The following is a 24,614-nucleotide window of genomic DNA, read 5'->3' as shown; positions in this document are numbered from 1 at the left end:
TTTTCCTTGATCTGACCATGTGACTTACGGGCTCGATCGGATCATTTGGTTAGTGATGACCTTGACTACGTTAGAATAAAAATATCCTAGAGGAATCGCTCGTACTTTCTGGGCGAGGGAAGTTTTTCCGGGTTCGGTTTTGGAAAAATCGAGGGATTAATCTCTTGTCCGGATATCCATGGACAAGGCCCGAGTGAGAGGCTCTGCCCCTGCGCAAGAAGTGCTACTTCGGCACTAGCAACCCCGAATTCGTTGCGCGGAGGGGGCAGGGATCTTTCAGCTCGTATCAGAGCGAATTGGCTAAAGTGGAGCAACTGAGAAGCCAGAAATGTCAAAAATTTATGAAGTAACAGTAAAAGATTGTAATTGTGTGATAAAATTCATACAAATTGATATTTAGAATGAAGATTGTAATTGTGTGATAAAATTCATACAAATTGATATTTAGAATGAAAATTCATAAATAGGAAATTGGGTCTTCAAATGGAAGTACCGCAATTGTATGGAATCCCTGACTTGCTTGAGGCCTAGACATGATGGTATTTACCTTATAATTCCAAGGACCGTGACTACCCGTATATACTGAGGGTATAACTGCAGCTCTTTACTGGCAGTATATACGAGTAAATCTAAGACCTTCAAATTATAAGCAAAAATGCTATCCAGATGATGAATTCGAATGATGATTGATATGATTTTAAAATTTTGGTTGAGAATTGATGAGTTGATTTGGATTTTGATTGAAAGATGATGATTCTTGAATTCTAGTTGAAAGAAGATAAGTTGAACAAAACCAAAATGAGGATGAATGGGACGAATCCCAGTAATGATGTTAATAACTGGAATGGTGATAAAGACTTCAGCAAATCACTATGAGATTAGTGGATTGTGCTGACAGATTGTTGCTGTTAACACTTGACCGAGTGGATCAACTTAAGGGATGACAAATTAAAAACCTGCATAACTAAAATTCCTATGCAGGAATGTTGAGATGGAATTTTCAGTCTAATGGACCATTATTGTGTTAAAGATTTGAATGATATCTCTTGAATGAATTGTTATCTAATAATGAGTTCTATATGTTCTTCTTGTAGAAGGGATCTTTATCTTAGGATTCTGTTGGGTTGACCACACTATAAGGAACCCCAGAATCAGTTGGATCTTAAGGCCCGAAAGAGCATCTCGCATTTTTAAGTGGGGTAGGATGTAAAATTCCTCCCTCCAGTTTTTGAGGTGTAAAGGAGTAAGAACCTCTCCTTCTGTTCTTGAAATTATTCCCCTCTCTGGAATAAAAGAAAGACCTTGTTTTACCTTGTTTTGACTTAGAGAGAGAAAATGTCTAGAGAGAGATAATCCAAAATTGAGATATTTTTGGATATAAAAATCCTCCTAGTGTCTAAAATGGTTTCCCTTGAAACATAATTTCAAAAAGAACTTTCCAATGTGCATTTGGAACTAATTGAAAATGTGTATAAAGGACCTTAGCCTAAGGGTCAAGATTTTCAGAAAATTTTGGATTATGGTCCAATTAAGGTTCCTATGGACCAATTGGATTAATCCAAGTGTAGGGATGAGATAAATCCAAAGAATAAAATAAAATATCCAAAAACGAGTAAATGCTCACATAAGATGAAGAGTTGACTGAGTACAAGGTTTATTAGTTAAAAACTATGAGATATTACTAAAAAAATGAGATATTTTGGTATAATGATACATTTTTGACACCTTGGTAAGGAGGGGGGAGACTTTAAGGAGGTGCCTATTTCACACATGTGGTGGAGTTTTTAATTCAATAAAATTGTGATATTTTTAATTCAAACCAAATCAAAAAGGGAGCCAAAGTGATCTAGATCTTGTCCAAATTCAGCCAACTGAAGCTGGAAAATTCTAGAACTTAGTTAGACTCAGTTAGAGGCCTCCCTCGCCTTTAAATAGACCCTCATTCTTTTGTATTCTCATATGTAAACTATACCATGCCTGTATTACATTAAAATAATGATATTTTCTATTATCCTTTAAACATCCTCTTCATTTTGGAGAGATTGGAGCTTCTCTCTCTCTTCAACCTTCCTTGGAGCTTTCCTCTCAACACACTAACCAATTGATTGGTTGGGGGCTTCTTCTAAGATAGAGAAGCAAGCAAAAACAAGAGGTAAAGTGCAATTTTATGGTTTTTCTCTACTATTCTCAATGTTTTCACTTCTCAACCCCTCTCTCAAGCTTGAGAAGTTTCTAAATTAAGTTTTTATAATGTAAATCAAGATTTTCTTAAGAGTTGTAATGAATAATTAAGAAAAGTTTACATTTATGCTTAATTAGGATGCTTTTTATGTTTATCTCTCTCCCCAAAAGAATGGTCATTCCTATGACCAATTCTCTATTCAAATGATGCTTCTCATTGATAAATTCTCAATTCACAAATCAAACTCTAGGCTTGTGAAGCTAGAGGTTAAGAAAGTGGCTTTTTATACTTTTATGCTTCTAAAATTATGATAATCTTATGATTTAAATCCATAAAATGGATTTAAGTTTAGAAGATAGTTATACTATCATAATTGTATTACTAAGTTTATTCTTTTCAAAAATATTAAAAACTATTAGTAATAGCAGTGGAGCTATGGCAAAATTTTTAAGAAATTGATACATAATTCATTCTTATGCATAACGTGAAAAGAGGACTTTCTACCATATTCTAGAATTGGTCATCCTATGCTAAAAGAATGATTTTCATCACATTCAATGGAAAACTAATTTTTAAGGTTTATAATTAAACATTTAAGAAAAGAGAAAATTATGGTAATTTTATTTAAATGATAAAAGAGGAATTCCCATGACATTTGAAATTCAATCATTTAAATGGAAAAAGTGGAATTCTTACCATATTGAATTAATAGATATTTTGTATTAAAATTCAAAGAGAAATTTTAGATAAATTTATTTTATGCATGAGAAATATTTAAATGATAAAAGAGGAATTACCATGACATTTGGAATTCAATCATTTAGATAGTAAAAGTGGAATTCTTGGCATATTGAATTAATGGATATTTTTATTAAAGAAAGGAGGAATTTTAGATAAATTTATTTGATGATAAAAGAGGAATTTTCATGACATTTAGAATTCAATCAAATAAATGTAAAAAGGGGAATTCCCATGATATTTGAGATCCAAGAATTTAAATGAGAAAAAGAGGAATTTTTAGTATAATTCAATTTATGAATATTTATCAAAAGAGAAATTTTGAGCATTATTGGGAAATATGGGTAAAATTGATTTTTGTAAATCCTATGATTTCTTTTATTCAAAAGAAGAATATTGAACATATTTCACTTGAGGAATTTGAGAAAGAATATGAAAATAGTCGTCTCGAGAAAAAAGAACCTTTACCTAGGCCAAGCAATTGACAGAAATTTAGAAAAAGTCCCATCGTCTCGGTATCGAAGTAGAAAAAGCTACTAAATGGGAATGAGATGTGATAGGATGTGAATGGATGTGATAAGATGTGAATGGAATGTGATAAGATGTGAATGGAATGTGATAGGATGTGGTGTGATGTAAATGAATGTGGATGAGATGTAATGTAAATGGATGTGGATGTGTATTTGAAATAATGTGATGGAAATGAATGTGGATGTGAATGATGAGATGAGAATGAGATGTGAGGTTATGTGAAAGGATGAGATGTAAAGTAAATGGATATGGATGTGTATGTGAAAGAATGTGATGTAAATGAATGTGGATGTGAATGATGAGATGAGAATGAGATGTGAGGTTATGTGAAAGGATGTGATGTGATATAAATGGATGTGGATGTGGATGTGGATGTGATAGGATGTGATGTGATGTAAATGGATGTGGATGTGGATGTGATAGGATGTGATGTGATGTAAATGAATGTGGATGTGAAAGATAAGATGAGAATGAGATGTGAAGTTATGTGAAAGGATGTGATATGATGTAAATGGATGTGGATGTATGTGATGTAAATGGATAATGATGTGGATGTGATAGGATGTGATCTGATGTAAATGGATGTGGATGTGGATGTGATAAGATGTGATAAGATGTGATATGATGTAAATGGATGTGATGTGATGTGAATGGATGTGGATGTGGATGTGATAGGATGTGATGTGATGTAAATGGATGTGGATGTGGATGCGATAAGATGCGATGTAATGTAAATGGATGTAAATGCGAATGTGGAATGAGATGTGATGTGATGTAAAGGGGATGTGGATGTGAATGAATGTGATGTGATGTAAAGGAATGTCGGTGTGATGTAGTGTAAAGGGATGTGGATGTGGATGTGAAGGGATAGGTGTGAATCTGAATGAATGGATGGATGTGAATAGTCGTGCATGTGAATGACTGGATGGATGTGTATGAATGAGATATGATGTGGATAGATGTGGATGTGATGTAATGTGGATAGAATGTATGTGATGGGATGGTGATGAGAATGAATATGGTGGATAATATGAATGGATGTGATGTGATGGATGTGAATGGATGTGACGTGATGTGAATCCGGATAGATGTGAATGGATATGATGTGATGTGATGTGAATCAGGATAGATGTGAATGAATGAGATATGATGTGAAATGGATGTGATGTGATGTGAATGAATGAGATGTGATGTGAAATGGATGTGATGTGATGTGATGTGAATCGGGATAGATGTGAATGGATGAGATGTGAATCGGGATAGCTATGAATGGATGAGATGTGATGTGAACTCTGGGGGGAAGCATTTTGACTATCTTATGAATGAGGTCATGGTGACGACCCAAGTGATAAATTTGTAAGAGCTGAGAGAGTCAATGGAGGATGTCTAGCATAGCAAGGTTGGCCGAGGTCTTGACCAGCCTCAGTTTGATTTAAATGGTGAGCTTTTGGTATGGTGGATCAGGGACCAAGGAAGCGGCCTATGAGTGAAGCGCTAGGTGACCTGCGAAGGATCCTAGAGGGTGCTGACCATATGGTGCTCGGAATGTAGGTCGCCAACGATACCCACGTGTATGTCGAGGAAGAAAATGGAACAAGGTGTTAGAGTTGTTTTTTGAACTCGGGCATGGATCTGGTTGATTGACCTTGTTGGACCTCAACGGATGAGTCCATGGCTCTTTTATATGGATCTATTGCTTGATCTTGCTGATCTTTATTAAGGGATTAAGGTTATGTAGAAGGGTGAGAGAAGGGTGTGAGTGTGAATGGACTTGAGGTCCACTTGCTCACCTATTTAAAGGTGAAGCCATGAGGCATTTTGTATGTGAGCAAGGCCTAGTTGTATGTATAAGCAACTTAATAAGCAAGATATTATTCTTGTATTTTGTGAGTCTCTCCTCTCCACACACTTGATCTAGCATGAGCACCACATTTTCTCAACATGGTATCTAGAGGTTAAGTGATTTGAACCATTTGTGGTGTATATTAGGTCAAAAATCTTCATTTTTCTCTTATCTTTCTTGTGTGGATCTCAACCCTCTTCCATTGGAGGCCTTCCAGCAGCAGCCGGTAGGGGCAAAATCTCTCTGAGATTTCAACATGGGAGATGTTAAGGAGGTCTAGGCGCATCAAAATGTACGGGCAATTTCTGAGAAAGATTACTCTCCGTCGCGGCATTGTTGATTGAGTGAGCCGCCTACGTCTGCGCTGGCCATACAAGCATTCGTCGCCTATGAGTGATTATTGCCTATGGTGTTTGAGGGCTTTAGTAGTCCATTGAGTAAGGACTCTACAGCTCAAATCTGAGCCTATTTCATCCACTGAAGTGTCGGCTACAATCAAAAAACCAGGCGCCCCTCTTCTTCACCTTCAAGCTTCCATTAAAGCTTCATTTTGGTGTTTTTTCTTGCTCATATCATCACCTCCTTTGCTCTAAATCAATCAAGTGATGAAGTAAATGTTGTTGCTGGGTTTTTCTCTTGATTTTGAAGAGATTCCAACCACATGAGATATTCATAAATCTCATTCCTGTCAAGCTTCAACATCAACATCAACTTTCAAGCCTTCAAAGCTTTCAAAGTGTGCTTTTAAGCACTAATTGTGTTGTTTAACACTAATTAAGTTGTTAATCCAACAAAGGGAGGTTATTATAAAGTGTTCTTAAACACTAATAGTGTTATTAAACACTAATGGTGAACTAATCACCAAAATAAGTGTTATTTTACACTAAAAATGTACTTTTTAGCACTAATTGTGTTTTATACACACTAATGGTGATATTAATCATCAACCAAAGTGTTGCTTAACACTAAGGTGGTCTTAACCATCAAAGGAGGAGGTCATTTACATTAAGAAGGCTCTTTTTCATCAACATGGAGGTCGGGCACACACCATAAATGCCACATTCAAGTCTTCACATCGACAAACCACTTCTTCCAAAGAGAAATGGTACAACCATGAACCAATTGTCTTCATCTCATGAGTCAAAGAGGTTGAAGATCTCTGGTTTTTTCATCAACAAACTCAATACTTGAGTTGTTTAAACTTGAACACATATACACTAAGTGTTCATTTACAATGTTGTTGTGTATTGCCCTTGAGGCTCTTGTTTGTAAGAGGCATAGGCATGTAATAAACCGTATGCTCTTGTTTCCCAAGCCCAAGGCACTTCATTCCGCTGCATATTCTGTACTTTCATCGTCTAAGATGAGTTGTAAGGTTGAGCATAGCATCCCTAAGTGCTCTACCTTATTGGTTGTCATGATTTTAAGCATCTTTTGGCATTACTTTTGTAAGAGGTATTGGCAACATTATGAGCCATGCCCTCTCCTTCTTGAGCCAAAGATGATAAACCTTATTTGTTTGAGTATTTACCTCAACCAATTACTCATTAAGCTTGTAACTTCAAACCCTAAAGGGTATCATTTAACCAACATGCATAAAAGCTATTGTAATTGTGGAGTAGACACTGCCCCCTTGACTAATGCATAAGGCAAGTGGTAAGACCCTCCCTTTCCCTTCCCCATTTAAATCTACCTCATAACCCATGGAGGAGATATGTCATTCAAGGAAGCATAAAGCATGTTGGAGGACCATTTAAGCAAGGGTGGCAGCCTGCTTTTGATCATTGTGTGAGAATGGTCAAGGTGGAAAGCATATGGTGGAAGCAATGGCATGTATCTCCTAAGCATGTCATCTACAAGAAGCCAAGCAAACACAAAGAGTAGGGATCCATATAAAAGAGCCCATCGAGGTGTACATCTTCATCGACAACAAATAAAGACTTAGAAGGCAACATTGTATTAGCCTCTAAGGCTCTAGGAACACATTTGTAAATCCTAGATAACCACACCTCCATGACATCCTTGTATGCCTAATGTTATAAAGGCAACCTATGTCCAATACCACCTATTCCAATTCTTTCATAGTTGGTATTGAGGGGGGGTATTAAGGGACTAAGGTTATGTAGAAGGGTGAGAGAAGGGTGTAAGTGTGAATGAACTTGAGGTCCACTTGCTCACCTATTTAAAGGTGAAGCCATGAGGCATTTTGTATGTGAGTAAGGCCTAGTTGTATGTATAATTAACTTAATAAGCAAGATATTATTCTTGTATTTTGTGAGTCTCTCCTCTCCATACACTTGATCTAGCATGAGCACCATGTTTTCTCAACAATCTTCAACAGAGAGTCCATCTAGATATTCTTATGTGATTATATTACCGGGTACTATGAGCTAGGAACTATTGAAAAGGCCTCTGATGAGTGGACAGGTTGTGAACGTTCTGGTTGCCAATGATGCCATAGATACATCAACGAAGGAATGATTGGAAGTTAGAATTCAACCAGATATTTTGGAGGATTATGATCACTGATACTATGGTTTCATTAAAAGATTGTTTTAAAGACAGGTGAATCTGTAAAAAAGGCAATTTCATATTGGGTGTGTAAGTGGTGTGACTATCTTGAAGTTTGTATGAAGCGTCGGCTAGGGGCCTTGGGAACTCTTTTCCCTGGTACGCGAGAAAAAAATAACAATATTCCTAAATGGATCCTATCACTACAGTGGTTGGGCAGTTGGCTTACCCATGGGACTAGATGGGGTTAGGCTTTTGGAAGAACCGAGGAATTAGTCTCTTGTCCGGATATCCATGGGTAAGGCCCGAGTGAGAGGCTCTGCCCTGCGCAAGAAGTGCTACTTCCGCTACTAGCAACCCCGAATTCATTGTGCGGAGGGGGTAGGGATCTTTCAGCTCTAGTATCAAAGCAAATTGGCTAAAGTGGAACAACCGAGAAGCCAGAAATGTCAAAAATTTATGAAGTACCAGTAAAAGATTGTAATTGTGTGATGAAATTCATACAAATTGATATTTAGAATGAAGATTCATAAATAGGTAATTGGGTCTTCAGATGGAAGTACCGCAATGGTATGGAATCCCTAACTTGCTTGAGGCCTAGACATGATGGTATTTACCTTATAATTCCAAGGACCATGACTACACATATATATTGAGGGTATAACTGCAGCTCTTTACTGGCAGTATATACGAGTAAATCTAAGACCTTGAAATCATAAGCAAAAATGCTATCCAGATGATGAATTTGAATGCTGGTTGATATGATTTTAAAATTTTGGTTAAGAATTGATGAGTTTATTTGGATTCTGATTGAAAGATGATGATTCCTAAATTCTGATTGAAAGATGATGATTCCTAAATTCTAGTTGAAAGAAGATAAGTTGAACAAAACCACAATAAGGATGAATGGGACAAATCCCAGTAATGATGTTAATAACTGGAATGGTGATAAGGACTTCAGCCAAATGACTATGAGAGTAGTGGATTGTGTTGATACATTGCTGCTGTTAACACTTGACCCAGTGGATCAAGTTAAGGGATGACAAATTAAAAACTTGCATAACTGAAAAGCCCATGCAGGAATGTTCAGATGGAATTTTCGGTCTAATGGACCATTATTGTGTTAAGCATATGAATGATATATTCTGAATGAATTGTTATCTGATAATGAGTTCTATATATTCTTCTTGTAGAAGGGATCTTTATCCCAGGATTCTGTTGGGTTGACCACACTATAAGAAACCCCAGAATGAGTTGCATCTTAAGGGAAAGAGTTGTCCTCCAGCTGCGAGATAAGGACATCTCGCGTTTTTTAAGTGGGGTAAGATGTAAGATTCCTCCCTCCAGCTTTTGAGGTGTAAAGGAGTAAGAACCTCCCCTTCTGTTCTTGAAATTATTTCCCTCTATGGAATAAAAGAAAGATCTTGTTTTACCCTGTTTTGACTTGGAGAGAGAAAATGTCTAGAGAGAGGTAATCCAAAATTGAGATATTTTTGGATATAAAAATCCTCCTAGTGTCTAAAATGGTTTTCCTTGAAACAAAATTTCAAACAGAACTTTCCAATGTGCATTTGGAATTAATTGAAAATGTATATAAAGGACCTTAGCCTAAGGGTCAAGATTTTTAGAAATTTTTAGATTATGGTCCAATTAAGGTTCCTATGGACCAATTAAATTAATCCAAGTGTGGGGATGAGATAAATCCAAAGAATAAAAAAAATACCAAAAAACAAGTAAATGCTCACATAAGATGATGAGTTGACTAAGTACAAGGTTTATTAGTTAAAAACTATGAGATATTACTTAAAAAAAGAGATATTTTGGTATAATGATACATTTTTGACACCTTGGTAAGGAGGGGGGACACTTTAAGGAGGTGCCTATTTCACACATGTGGTGCAGTTTTTAATTCAATAAAATTGTGATATTTTTATCTCTCCTCTCTCCTGGATCAAACCAAATAAAAAAGGGAGCCAGCGTGATCCAAATCTTGTCCAAATTCAGCCAAACTATTCAGCTGGAAAATTCTAGAACTTAGTCGGACTCAATTAGAGGCCTCCCTCGCCTATAAATAAACCCTCATTCTTTTGTATTCTCATCTGTGAACCATAACATGCCAGTGTTACATTAAAATAATGATATTTTCTATTATCCTTAAAAATCCTTAAAAATCCTCTATAGTTTGGAGAGATTGGAGCTTCTCTCCTTGGAGCTTTCCTCTCAACACACTAACTAATTGATTGGTTGGGGGCTTCTTCTAAGATAGAGAAGCAAGCAAAAACAAGAGGTAAAGTGCAATTTTATGGGTTTTCTCTACTATTCTCAATGTTTTCACTTCTCAACCCCTCTCTTAAGCTTGAGAAGTTTCTAAATTAAGTGTTTATGATGCAAATCAAGCTTTTCTTAAGAGTTGTAATGAATAATCAAGAAAAGTTTATATTTATGCTTAATTAGGATGCTTTTTATGTTTATCTCTCTCTCCCCAAAAGAATGGTCATTCCTATGACAATTCTCTATTCAAATGATGCTTCTCATTGATAAATTCTCAATTCACAAATCAAACTCTAGGCTTGTGAAGCTAGAGGTTAAGAAAGTGGCTTTTTATACTTTTATGCTTCTAAAATTATGATAATCTTATGATTTAAATCCATATATTGGATTTAAGTTTAGAAGATATCTATACTATCATAATTGTGTTACTAAGTTTATTCTTTTCAAAAATATTAAAAATTATCAGTAATAGCAGCGGAGCTATGGTAAAATTTTGAAGAAATTGATACATAATTCATTCTTATGCATAACATGAAAAGAGGACTTCCTACCATATTCTAGGATTGGTCATCCTATGCTAAAAGAATGATTTTCATCACATTCAATGGAAGACTAATTTTTAAGGTTTATGCATAATTAAATATTTAAGAAAAGAGAAAATTATGGTAATTTTATTTAAATGATAAAAGAGGAATTCCCATGACATTTGAAATTCAATCATTTAAATGGGAAAAGTGGAATTCTTAGCATATTGAATTAATAGATATTTTTATTAAAATTCAAAGAGGAATTTTAGATAAATTTATTTTATGCATGAGAAATATTTAAATGATAAAAGAGGAATTCCCATGACATTTGAAATTCAATCATTTAAATAGTAAAAGTGGAATTCTTTGCATATTGAATTAATGAATATTTTTATTAAAGAAAACAAGAATTTTAGATAAATTTATTTGATGATAAAAGAGGAATTTCCATGACATTTAGAATTCAATCAATTAAATGTAAAAAGGGGAATTCCATGATATTTGAGATCCAAGAAATTAAATGGAAAAAAGAGAAATTTTTAGTATAATTCAATTTATGAATATTTATCAAAAGAGAAATTTTTAGCATTATTGGGAAATATGGGTAGAATTGATTTTTATAAATCCCATGAATTCTTTTTTTCAAAAGAAGAATATTGTGATAGGATGTGAATGGATGTGAATGGAATGTGATAGGATGTGATGTGATGTAAATGAATGTGGATGAGATGTAAAGTAAATGGATGTGGATGTGTATGTGAAATAATGTGATGTAAATGAATGTGGATGTGAATGATGAGATGAGAATGATATGTGAGGTTATGTGAAAGGATGAGATGTAAAGTAAATGGATATGGATGTGTATGTGAAAGAATGTGATGTAAATGAGTGTGGATGTGAATGATGAGATGAGAATGAGATGTGAGGTTATGTGAAAGGATGTGATGTGATGTAAATGCATGTGGATGTGATAGGATGTGATGTGATGTAAATGGATGTGGATGTGGATGTGGATGTGATAGGATGTGATGTGATGTAAATGAATGTGGATGCGAATGATGAGATGAGAATGACATGTGAGGTTATGTGAAAGGATGTGATGTGATGTAAATGGATGTAGATGTGGATGTGATAGGATGTGATGTGATGTGAATGAATGTGGATGTGGATGTGATAGGATGTGATGTGATGTAAATGGATGTGGATGTGGATGTGGATGTGATAGGATGTGATGTGATGTAAATGGATGTGGATGTGGATGTGATAAGATGTGATGTGATGTAAATGGATGTGGATGTGGATGTGGATACGATAAGATGTGATGTAATGTAAATGGATGTGAATGCGGATGTGGAATGAGATGTGATGTGATGTGATGTGGATGTGAATGGATGTGATGTGATGTAAAGGGATGTGGGTGTGATGTGATGTAAATGGATGTAGATGTGAATGTGATGTAAATGGATGTAGATGTGGGTGTGGGTGTGATGTGATGTAAATGGATGTAGATGTGAATGTGATGAGATGTGAAGTGATAGGTGTGAATGTGGATGAATGGATGGATGTGAATAGTCATGCATGTGAATGACTGGATGGATGTGTATGAATGAGATATGATGTGGATGTGATGTAATGTGGATAGAATGTATGTGATGGGATGGTGATGAGAATGAATATGATGGATATGAATGGATGTGATGTGATGGATGTGATGATGTGATGAATGTGAATGGATGTGATGGATGTGACTTGATGTGATGTGATGTGAATCGGGATAGATGTGAATGGATGAGATGTGATGTGAAATGGATTTGATGTGAATCGGGATAGATGATGTGAATGAATGAGATGTGATGTGAAATGGATGTGATGTGAATCGGGATAGATGTGAATGGATGAGATGTGATGTGAAATGGATGTGATGTGAATCGGGATAGATGTGAATGAATGAGATGTGATGTGAAATGGATGTGATGTGATGTAATGTGAATCGGGATAGATGTGAATGGATGAGATGTGATGTGAAATGAATGTGATGTGATGTGGATCGGGGTAGATATGAATGGATGAGATGTGAATGAATGTAATGTGATGAGATGTGGACATGGGTAGATGCGAATGGATGAGATGTGATAAGGATAAATGTGGATAGAGTTGATGAGATGGAATATGATGTGATTGGATGAAAATGGATGAAGGCTAAATGTGGATAGATGTGATGAGATGGAATATGATGTGATTGGATGAAAATGGATGAAGGACGATGGGAATACATATGATTGGATGTGGATTAGGAAATGTAGATTGATGTGAAACAATGTGGAAAGACAATAGTTCGTTATAGAAACTCTATTTATGATCTGTTTTTAAATGACTGTTTTATGTCAAGAATGCTGGGGAAGCATTTTGACCGCCTTGTGAATGAGGTCGTGGCGATCCAAGTAATAAAGTTGCAACAGCTGACAGAGAGTCAATGGAGGATGTCTTGCATATAGCAAGGTCGACCGAGGTCTTGACTAGCCTACGGTGGATGAGGGACTAAGAAAGCGGCCTATGAGTGAAGCACTAAGGATCCTAGAGGGTGCTGACCATACGGTGCTCGGCGCTGAAGATACCCATGCGTGCGCTGAGGAAGAAATTGGAACAAGGTGTTAGAGTTGTTTTCTGAACTCGGGCATGGATCTGGTTGATTGACCTTGCTGGTCCTCAAAACGGATGAGTCCATGGTTCTTTTATATAGATCTATTGGTTGATCTTGCTGATCTTCAACAGAGAGTCCATCTAGATCTTCTTAAGTGATTATATTGCCAGGTACTATGAGCTAGGAACTATTGAAAAGGCCCCTGACTGGATAGGTGGTGAGCATTCTGGTTGCCAATGATGCCATAGGTACACCGATGATTGGAAATTAGAATTCAACCGAATATTTTGGAGGAATATGATCAGTGATACTATGGTTTCATTAAAAGATTGTTTTAAAGACATGTGAATTTGTGAAAAAGGCAGTTGAATATTGGGTACGTAAGTGGTGTGACTATCTTGAAGTTTGCATGAAGAGCCGGCTAGGGGGCCTGGGAACTCTTTTCCCTGGTACCCGGGACAAAACATAACCAAATTCCTAAATGGATCCTATCACTACAGTGGTTGTAACCCATGGGACTGGATGGGATTATGGTATGATAGATAAAGTAAATCCCAGATAGTCCTTATTCCATGGAAAAGAATCAACGGATATTCTATGGAAAAGAATCAACGGATGTGCCTCTCGATGATGAGGAAAAAAGTGTTGGTCTCTATGATCCAAGTGCAAGTCTTTTCCTTGATCTGACCATGTGACTTACGGGTTCGGTCGGATCAGTTTGGTTAGTGATGACCTTGACTACGTTAAATAAAAATATCATGGAGGAATGACCCTGCTTTCTAGGTGAGGAAAGTATTTTGGGTTCGGTTTTAGAAGAATCGAGGGATTAGTCTCTTGTCCAGATATCTGTGGGGGCGAGGCCCGAGTGAGAGTGCACAAGAAGTGCTATTTCCGCTGCTAGCAACCCCGAATTTGTTGCACGGAGGAGGCAGGGATCTTTCAATACTACATGACTATACAGTACTACATAGTGACATGTAATCTTATGAGTACTAAATAGTACTCATGCAACACCATTCACTAGGTTGTAGCCATGTAGTAGTAGATAATACTCGTAATGTGCTATTTAGTAGTACCTTGGTACTTCTCTCAATTAGTTGTTGCATAGTATTACTAAAATATGACAAATAGTACTACTTCTAGATGTTAAATAAATAAGTGCTCACCTTCCACTTGACTAAATCCCATGCTACTCACCCATTCTCGAGGTACATTTTCTTCTTCACAGAATGGTGAATGACATTGAAGACTACTAGAGAAATGAACTTCTACACACATCATATGGTAGGCGTGGATACATGGAGTAATAACTACATCTAATGTCTCCCTAGTGAGCCCAAGTCCACAAAGCACACACCTTTCATACATCAAAATTTTTAAACTTTCTTCATTCTATTGTTGAAATCATATATTACAAAGTACTTATGTGCAACAGATACATAATTGGTAAGATTTCTTACCTATCTATGTTCACAACTATATGTTTGGCATGAGTAGGATGTTCCATTGGTAGAGGAATGCTCGTACACTTCGTTGTGTGACAGATTCAATAACTTGGCTTAGATTAAACATGAACTTGGTTGCCTTAGCCAGCTCCTCTTCAATGTTGGTCCAGTTTAGAGTAGCCTCTTGTAGCAAATCATTGGAGCAAATCATGGGAAGTTGATAATTGAGCTTTGAATCTAGATAGTTCTTTTCTTAACTCCTCCAATAGTGCTGCACTAATTGAGCTTTGATTCTATTGAGCTTGTGGAGTTTTTTTTAAACCCACAATGATGTGAATTCTATCGCTACCACATTCTTCCTTGCATTTGCCTCTTGGGACTGTGCTGACTCTAGGTTGTTTATTAATGACTCATTTTTGGCTTCAAGTTCTTGCTTCTAGCTAGATATTACCATGTTGAGATCCTCGGATACAAATAAACATGTTGGACTATTATTCCCCTTGATTGTGCCCAAAAATTCTTGTTCTTCTTTCATATGTTTGCTATTTTATAGGGACACATGAGTGTGGTGATTTAATTATCATCTATCGTATCACTTCAGTAATATAGTATTCTTCCCTATGTTGTTGTGCAATTTGAGTTTTAAAGTTTTATGCTATGAAAGATCCTACTTATTGTAACTCTTCTCTTGTATACACCGCATTCTATATTCTCGTACATGGTATTAGAGCACTGGCTTGATAAAACTTATTTTCTAATTGTTTTCTAGTAGTCCCTTAGAGAAATGGTATCTTCTGCAAGACCCGCCCATCATCATTTGGGCGGTTGATGGAAAGCTTAATGGGAGGAGAATTCATGTCTGATGAGTTCTTAGGGTTCTGCAAAGAAAGAGGCTTGAAAACATGGTAGCTCACTCTGCTCACACTCCACAACAAAATAGTGTTAGATAGCATAAGAATCATGCTATTGTTGAGATGGCAAGGAGTATGATTAATGGCATGAATCTACCTAAATCATTTTTGGCTGAGGCAATTAACATGTTTGTTTCAATTCTTTTAATAGGAGTGCAACAAAAGGCCATCCAAAGGGATAATTCCATTATAGGCCATCCAAAGGGATAATTCCATTACAGGCCTACGGGTAAGATACCTTCAGCTGCACACTTGAAAGTTTTTGGGTGTGAACGTTATGTAATTGTTCCAATGCTCAGAGAACCAAATTGGATGCCAAAAGCCAAAAATTCATCTACTTGGTTAACACCATGGAGTCAAAGGGATATCAGCTCTATGATCCTCAGGCAAAGAAGATCATAGTGATGTGGTATTCCAAGAATAACCACATTAGATGGAGGAGGATCTTCCTTCTTCTTCATCATATAACAAGGAAATCACCAAAGCAATATAACCTCCACATATAGCACGGGCTTCCTTGCATTCTGATGGAGGGTAGCCCACCCCATTTCCTATGGACAGGAATTTTGAAGATAAAGGGTAGCCCCTATGGAAATGAATTTTGAAGACAGAGGGTAGTCCACCCCATTTCCTATGGATCTGAATTTTGAAGGTAGAGGGTAGCCCCCATTTATTATGGACATTAATTTTGAAGATGAAGAACAAGATCACAATGTGCAACAAAAAGGTAAGCCATTCCCTAAGTGGTACATGCAACTTTTGGATGGAGTAGTACCTCCATCCATCGAGGATGTTCCTCAAGATGTGCGTAGATCTAGAAGGTTAGAGGAGAAAAAAATGGCTCGGGAGCATTTTGTAATTTTTTCTCTTATGATAGAGGTAGTCAATATTCTAGTATGTACAAGGATACATGTTTTGCATCATGTGAGGCATTGTGGTTGAGGAGGATTCTACAAGATATGGGAGTGGTGAAAAAGTGGCCTACAATGCTACAATGTGACAACCAGAGTTATATGTACATTGCTCGGAATCTTGTGTTTCATGCTCACATGAAACGCATTAAGATTCATTATCACTTTCTGCACAAGCTTATCATGTTCACGGAGGTCGAGATGGTATACTACCTCCGAGACAAATAGAGACCTATATAGATATCTTCACAAAGGCTCTTACCAAGGATCATATATGAAGAATAATGTGTTGGATATCAATGTTGCTCCACCCTCATATTGTATTGTTGAGAGGCACCGGCTAGTAGCTCTTATTTGTGCAGCCCCCATTATGAGTAGTAGTCATGGAGCAACCCGAATGCCTGCCCACCGACATCCCTCTATTCATAAGGGAAGGTGGCCTATGAGGCTCGATGGTTTAGAGATGGCTTAGATTAGATTTGGAACATTGCCAAAAAGGCTACATGCTACACTAGACCATTAGCCCATAATGGTTGGAGACTCTGTCTTGACATTATGAGGCTTAAACAGGGCCCAAGATGAGCATGGATAGTTATCATGGAGGTGGGGATACTACTATGCAATGTCTAGTACATCTTTTTGGGCCAAATCTACACCATGGATGTACCACTAACTATGATCGTGGACCTACATGGTCATGTCAGGGCTGCCCCATGTATACATGCCTATATACATAAACGATCTACTCGTTCTCCACATAGTTCATGTCAGTCATCACTATGAGTTTACTCCATTTCATCTATTAGCATATAGCATTTGTCTTCGTAGTTCCAGATCAACCCATTCAAGCTTCCTTTACAAGAGCACATGGGTGTGGGGATTTTCCATCTATTGTATCACTTTAGTAATATAGTATTCTTCCCTATCTCTATTGTTGTGCAATTTGACCTTTAAAGTTTTGTGATGTGAAAGATCCTACTTCTTGTGAGTGTTCTCGTACATGATATCTTCTCTTATAGAAAGATGTCTATTCCATTTGACTACTTCTCGTTGTGTACATGGAGCATGATTTTATTGCCATCTTTGTCTCTTCTAACTTTCCCTTACATAACCTTATTATAATATAGACACATGTAAATAATCCTCCTATATCTACACATAGGTTTAAATACCATAACTTGTTTAAAAAATAAACATAATAAACATAAAATTTCAAAAACCTATAGTATTTTTTCAAACGGTTTTTGATTTTTATAAGAAAATTTTGTGCTCATCCTCCACCCCTCGTCACCCTACATTGAGTTGTAAACTTTATTGGTGGCAACCATTTCCTTGGGAAGACAACCACTAAAGACAAGTGTGATTTTTCTTACAATCTTAAAAGGGGCCCATCTAAAAAACCTCTTACAAAGGCAAAACAAAGAAGGGTGGAATCCATGAATCTTATAAAATGTATTTCTTTTTCTCCTTTTTTTGATCCCCTCCCTCACATGGGTGCCTCCATCCTTTAGTCTTAACATGCCCCCCTTCTTAACAACTGCTATATCATGCGTGGTGAGTACATCTACAAGAGAAGTGTATTCATGAGTTAAAAAGCCTAAACATTAGCAATTATGAATTTCACTCGTTTTAGTATCACATAGAGTGTATTGATGAGTTTAAAAAGGCTAAACATTTGACATTATGAATTGCACTTGTTTTAGAATCACGTAGAGTGTATATCATGGAATTTTCAATCATAGTGTAACTGTATATGTTAACATCACATGGTACATATAAAGAGAGTATGTGCTTGTGATTTAGGATTTGTTAACTATAAGTGAGGTGCTAATTTTAAGTGAGTTAGTGAGTGAGTGAAAGAATGATTCAGTCTATGTGTGCATGTGTTAAATTTACATATACAAGTGTGTTTTGTGTGTGTGTGTGTGTGTGAAGCTAGGCAAAAGTATTTCACAACGTGCATGCGTCAAATTTACATGTCCAGGTGTGTTGTTGTTGTTGTTGTTGTTGTTGTGTGTGTGTGTGTGTGTGTGTGCACACGCTTGTGTAGCTAAGCAAAAGTACTTCACAATGTTTTGAGTCAAAGTTTGAAGCTAAGAAAAAGTATTCCATAATGTTCTGAGTCAATGTTTGTAAAAAATAATAAATTCAATCAAACTATGTTATAATCCTAATCAAGACACAAAACATTACTCTAAGATGGATAAATGTATGTACAAGTGCTTTGGTTCTCCCTTTCAAAAATTATTAAATACCTTGCCAAGTGCTTATACATGATTGAAAAGCTTCAATAATATTAGAGCTTTATCACTTAGGGGTGGCACTTCACCTGCATCCATCTAACAAAGCATTTATAGAACTACATACTTCTATTGTGGGTATATGCAAGCTTTATAAGGACTACCCATTTGTTACTTATGTCAATGATGCTAAGTATGCTCAAATTTATAAACTTTTGAAAGAAATTATTAAATCATCATAGGTTTCCTTTGTGAATGTAGGCTATAAATGAACTTCCTTATCGCTTTGGTGGGAAAAATGGTGATGTGATATCCAAGCAAGGATTACCACAATTTGGATATATAGTTGGGGTTCTAGTCATATGAAAAAACTTGGTGGCTATGGCAATTTATGATTGTGCAAGTCAAGATTATTAGAAAATGTTATACTAATTGACACAAATAATTACAAACTATGAAAAAGATTATATTTCTTTTATAATTTCTAGCCTTCAAAAATTTTAGAACTATTTGATGTATCACTTTGCAAAAGACGGGCAAGGCCTTGCCTAGCTATTGTATAATATAGAACATAGACATCAAATGGGTGTCATCATGTATCTATGTAGAAATTATAAATGCGTTGATGAACCTTAGAAATGGCTTTGAAATTTGGATGTGTATATGAACTATGGTGCTTATAAGCATATCATCATATCCAAGAGACACCGCTATTAGTTTTTACATTGTAATCATGCCACCCAAAACTTCCCATGTGGGATTATTCTCAAGCCCACTTCCACACTCATCTACAACTTGGAACTCTTTGCAAGAGCCCTAAATAAGCTCGTCACGCAACAATGCCTAGTTTCTCTATGCATTCTACATGTTTAGAAATGCAAAGATCACACCTTCTTAGATTAAATTTTCACATAATCAATGTAACATGCCCATATTCAATAAGAATATACGCCCATTTGTAGATGACTTCATGGTCTTTTTATGATGTAAAAATCATCAATTCTAATAATCTAGTTATTTCCACTTGGAATCTTAAAATTATGAGTCCAAATTTGGAATTTGCACATGATTTTACCCTAATATAGGATTTTACACCACTCAAAAACAAACACCGAATCAAGCCTCTACACAAATTTTTAGTTATTTTCAATTAAAATATGGTAAACTTCAAACCTTAATAAATGCATGACAGGGTGTCCGATTGACGAACAAAGTGCACCCTTATGACCAAGGAGACACCCTGGAAACTTTTGCCGAAAAATGTTTTTTACACCCGCTGTGGGTGCTCTGGCACGTATATCAAGGACAATGCCCAAATTTGGGGTCCCTGCCCCAAAAATATGGTGTTAACATACCCGAGTGCCCGTACAACAGCCGTGTAAAGACCAAAGGCCAATCACCCCAACGTACAACCCACACTGGCCAACACATTTACGTCCATGCTGCCACACTAACCTAGAAGGTACATGCGTACCTCATCTTTTGCCCAAGTACAGGCACCATCCCTGTGAGATCCCGGTCTCCACCGCACAACGGATTCGGGTACTAGCAGCGGAAGTAGCACATCATGCGTGGGTAGGGGTCTCACACTTGGGGCCTCGCCCAACGGATATCCGGACAAGAGACTAATCCGTCGGTTTGTCCAAAACCGAAACCGAAAAAACTTCCTTTACCCGGAAAGCATGGGCGATTCCACCAGGATAACTCTTTACTCTAACGTAGTCAAGATCATTACGGATCAACTGATCTGACTGCACCTTTAACGATACTTGGTCAAATCAAGGAAGAAACTTGCACTTGGATCATTGGGATCAACGCTTTTTTCCCCATCAAGAGGCACAGCCGTTGATTCCTATCCATAGAACAATTTCTATCCGGGATTTACTTCATCTATCGTAATAATAGAAATTAAATCTCGATTTACGGATCCATCAGTCCAGCCTAACCCCATCCCCAGTCCCATGGGTTAGCCAACCGCCCAACCACTGTAGTGATGGGATCCAATTAGGAATTTGGTTAGGTTTTGTCCCGGGTACCAAGGAAAAGAGTTCCAAGGCCCCCTAGCCGGAAGTTCATGCAAAATAAAACTAGTCACACCACTTACACACCCAATATGAAATTGCCTTTTCATAGATTCAACCAATTTTAAAACAATCCTTTAATAAAACCATAGTATCACTAATCACCAACTTCCAATTTATCTGGTTGATTCTTAATTTCCCATCATTCCTTCATCAGAGTATCTATGGTATCATTGGCAACTAGAACGCTCACCACCTGTCCACTCAGGGGCCGTTTCAATAGTTCCTAGCCCATAATACTCAGCAATATAATCACTTATCAAGATGGACTCTCGTTGAAGATCAGCAAGATCAACCAACAGATCCATATAAAGAGCCATGGACTCATCCGTTGAGGACCAGCAAGGTCAGTCAACCAGATCCATGCCCGGTTTCAGAAAACAACTCTTACTCCTTGTTCTAATATCTTCCACGACGCACGTGTGGGTATCTTCGGCGACCCAGAGCCCGAGCACCGTATGGTCAGCACCCTCTAGGATCCTTCGCAGGTGACCTAGTGCTTCACTCATAGGCCGCTTCCTTGGTCCCTCATCCACCGTACCGGAAGCTCACCATTTAAATCGATGAGGCTGGTCAAGACCTCGGTCGACCTTGCTACGCGAGACGTCCTCCATTGACTCTCTGTCAGCATTTACAACTTTAACAATTAGGTCTTCATGACCTTAATCCACAAGACGATCAAAATGCTTCCCCAGCATTCTTGACATAAAACAGTCATTTACAAACAGTCACAAAATACAGTTTCTAAATCGAACTCTCGTCTTTCCACATTATCCCTCCTTAGTCCACATTACTTATTCCACATTCCATTCAATGTGTACTCATTCTCATCCATTTCCTCATATCGACGACACATTAATTCACATACACATTCACATACACATTAATTCACATACACATTCACATTCACATCCATACATTCACATCTACATGCATACATCCATTTTCACATCCTCATTTATACATCCATATCCACATTCATACATACACATCCATATCCACATCCATACATCCACATCCACATCCACATTCTCATTCACATCTATACATCCACATCTACATCCACATACATACATACATCCACATCCGTATCTACATCCATACATCCACATCCACATCCACATCCACATTCACATTCACATCCATATATCCACATCTACATGCATACATCCATTATCACGTCCTCATTCATATATCCACATCCACATACATACATACATCCACATCCGTATCTACATCCATACATCCACATCCACATCCACATCCACATCCACATTCACATTCACATCTATATATCCACATCTACATGCATACATCCATTATCACGTCCTCATTCATATATCCACATCCACATACATACATACATCCACATCCATATCTACATCCATACATCCACATCCACATCCACATCCACATCCACATCCACATTCACATTCACATCCATATATCCACATCTACATGCATACATCCATTATCACGTCCTCATTCATATATCCACATCCACATACATACATACATTCACATCCACATTCCCATTCACATCTACATCCACATACATACATACATCCACATCCACATTCCCATTCACATCTATACATCCACACACATACATATATGCACATCTACATCCACATTCACATCTACGCATATACATCTTCAAGCATACATCCATTTTCACATTTATACATCCACACTCCCATCTACGCATATACATCTTCAAGCATACATCCATTTTCACATTCATACATCCACACTCCCATCTCCACATTCACACATCCACATACATACATCCATTTCCACATTCCCGTTCATATAACCCCATATGCCTTCACATCTAATCTTTCACATCTATCCATTCTTGCCCTATCACAACCCATATACATCTTATCCTATCACATACACTTCTTACCTCATCTCATACACATCTTATCACATCTTAATTCATCTTATCACCTCTTATCACATCTTAATTCATCTTATCACCTCTTATCACATCTTATACACCTCTTATCACATCCTATCACATCTCATATCTATTTATAGAATACAAGAGAACTCTTATATTTGATGTAAGATTTCTTTACACATTTATTTATGCATAAATTCCATTTAAGGAGATTAATACTTTCGAAGTAAAAATCAATCTTTTATGCATCTTCCTATGCATAAATTCATTTTAAATGAAAATGACACTTTTGAATTAAAATTCAATCTTTTATGCATCTTCTTATGCATAAATTCAATTTAGATGAGAATGACACTTTTGAATCAATCTTTTATGCATCTTCCTATGCATAAATTCAATTTGGTAGGAATTACACTTTTAGAATAAAAGAATTTCTCTTATGCATCTAAGTTATGCATAAAATCCATTTATGATGAAAATCACACTTTTAGTATAAAAAGAATATCTTTTATGCATACTTCTATGCATGAAATCCAAATATGATAACAGTAACACTTTTATAATAAAATAATCAACTCTTATGCATACTTCTATGCATGAAATTCAATTGTGATAAAAGTAACACTTTTATAATAAAATAATCAGCTTTTATGCATACCTCTATGCATGAATTTCAATTATGCTAAAAGTAACACTTTTATAATAAAATATTCATCTCTTATGCATACCTCTATGCATGCAATTCAATTATGCTAAAAGTAACACTTTTATAATAAAATATTCATCTCTTATGCATACCTCTATGCATGAAATTCAATTATGCTAAAAGTAACTCTTTTATAATAAAATATTCATCTCTTATGCATACCTCTATGCATGAAATTCAATTATGCTAAAAGTAACTCTTTTATAATAAAATATTCATCTCTTATGCATACCTCTATGCATGAAATTCAATTATGCTAAAAGTAACTCTTTTATAATAAAATATTCATCTCTTATGCATACCTCTATGCATGAAATTCAATTATGCTAAAAGTAACTCTTTTATAATAAAATATTCCTCTTTTATGCATACCTCTATGCATGAAATTCAATTATGATAAAAGTAACACTTTTATGTTAAAATAATAACCTTTTATGCATACCTCTATGCATGAAAATCAATTTTGCATAATATAAAAATTAATTTCTCTATGATTACAATGAATATCTTTTAATAAATCTAGGATGATAATTCCTAGAATATGGTAGGAAGTGCTCTTTTCATGCTTTGAATGAAATTATTTTATGCGTAATTTTTATAAAAATTTTACCATAGCTCTGCTGCTATGACTGATAAATCTCAATTTTTCTAAGAGATAAAGCTTATCATTAAGAAAATAATTAGAATGATCCCTAATTGGATCATTAATCCATAATGGATTGAATCATCAATATTCATGAAATACATAAACTAAAAGCATAGAAAAAGCCATTAATTTGGCCTCAAGCATAGCTTAATCTTGGGTTAAGGAAAAGCTTTATAAAAAGCTTGATTTGGATTGAGAATGGGTCATGAGTATGACCATTTCTTGAGTGAGAGAGAGAAATTACATAAAAACCATTAGAATTTAAACATAAATGGAAATTAACTTCAATAGCATTTATTAAATTATGTAACTCTTCACTACTATTCACCAATTAACTTCAATAGCATTTAAAAAACCATACCAATTAAGCTTCTCAAGCTTGAGAGGGGTTGAGAAGAGAGAAACATTGAGAAATTATAGAAAAGATCAATATTCACTAATTATCTTACAAATTGCTTGATTCTTTGTTCATGGTAGAGGCCCCCAACCAATCAATTGGTTAAGTATGTTGATGGAGCCACCAA

Source organism: Cibotium barometz, chromosome 16 (genome assembly GCF_041138505.1).
Source record: "Cibotium barometz isolate CiBa-2024 chromosome 16, ASM4113850v1, whole genome shotgun sequence".
NCBI lineage: Eukaryota > Viridiplantae > Streptophyta > Polypodiopsida > Cyatheales > Cibotiaceae > Cibotium > Cibotium barometz.
Note: the sequence above shows the minus strand (reverse complement) of the source record.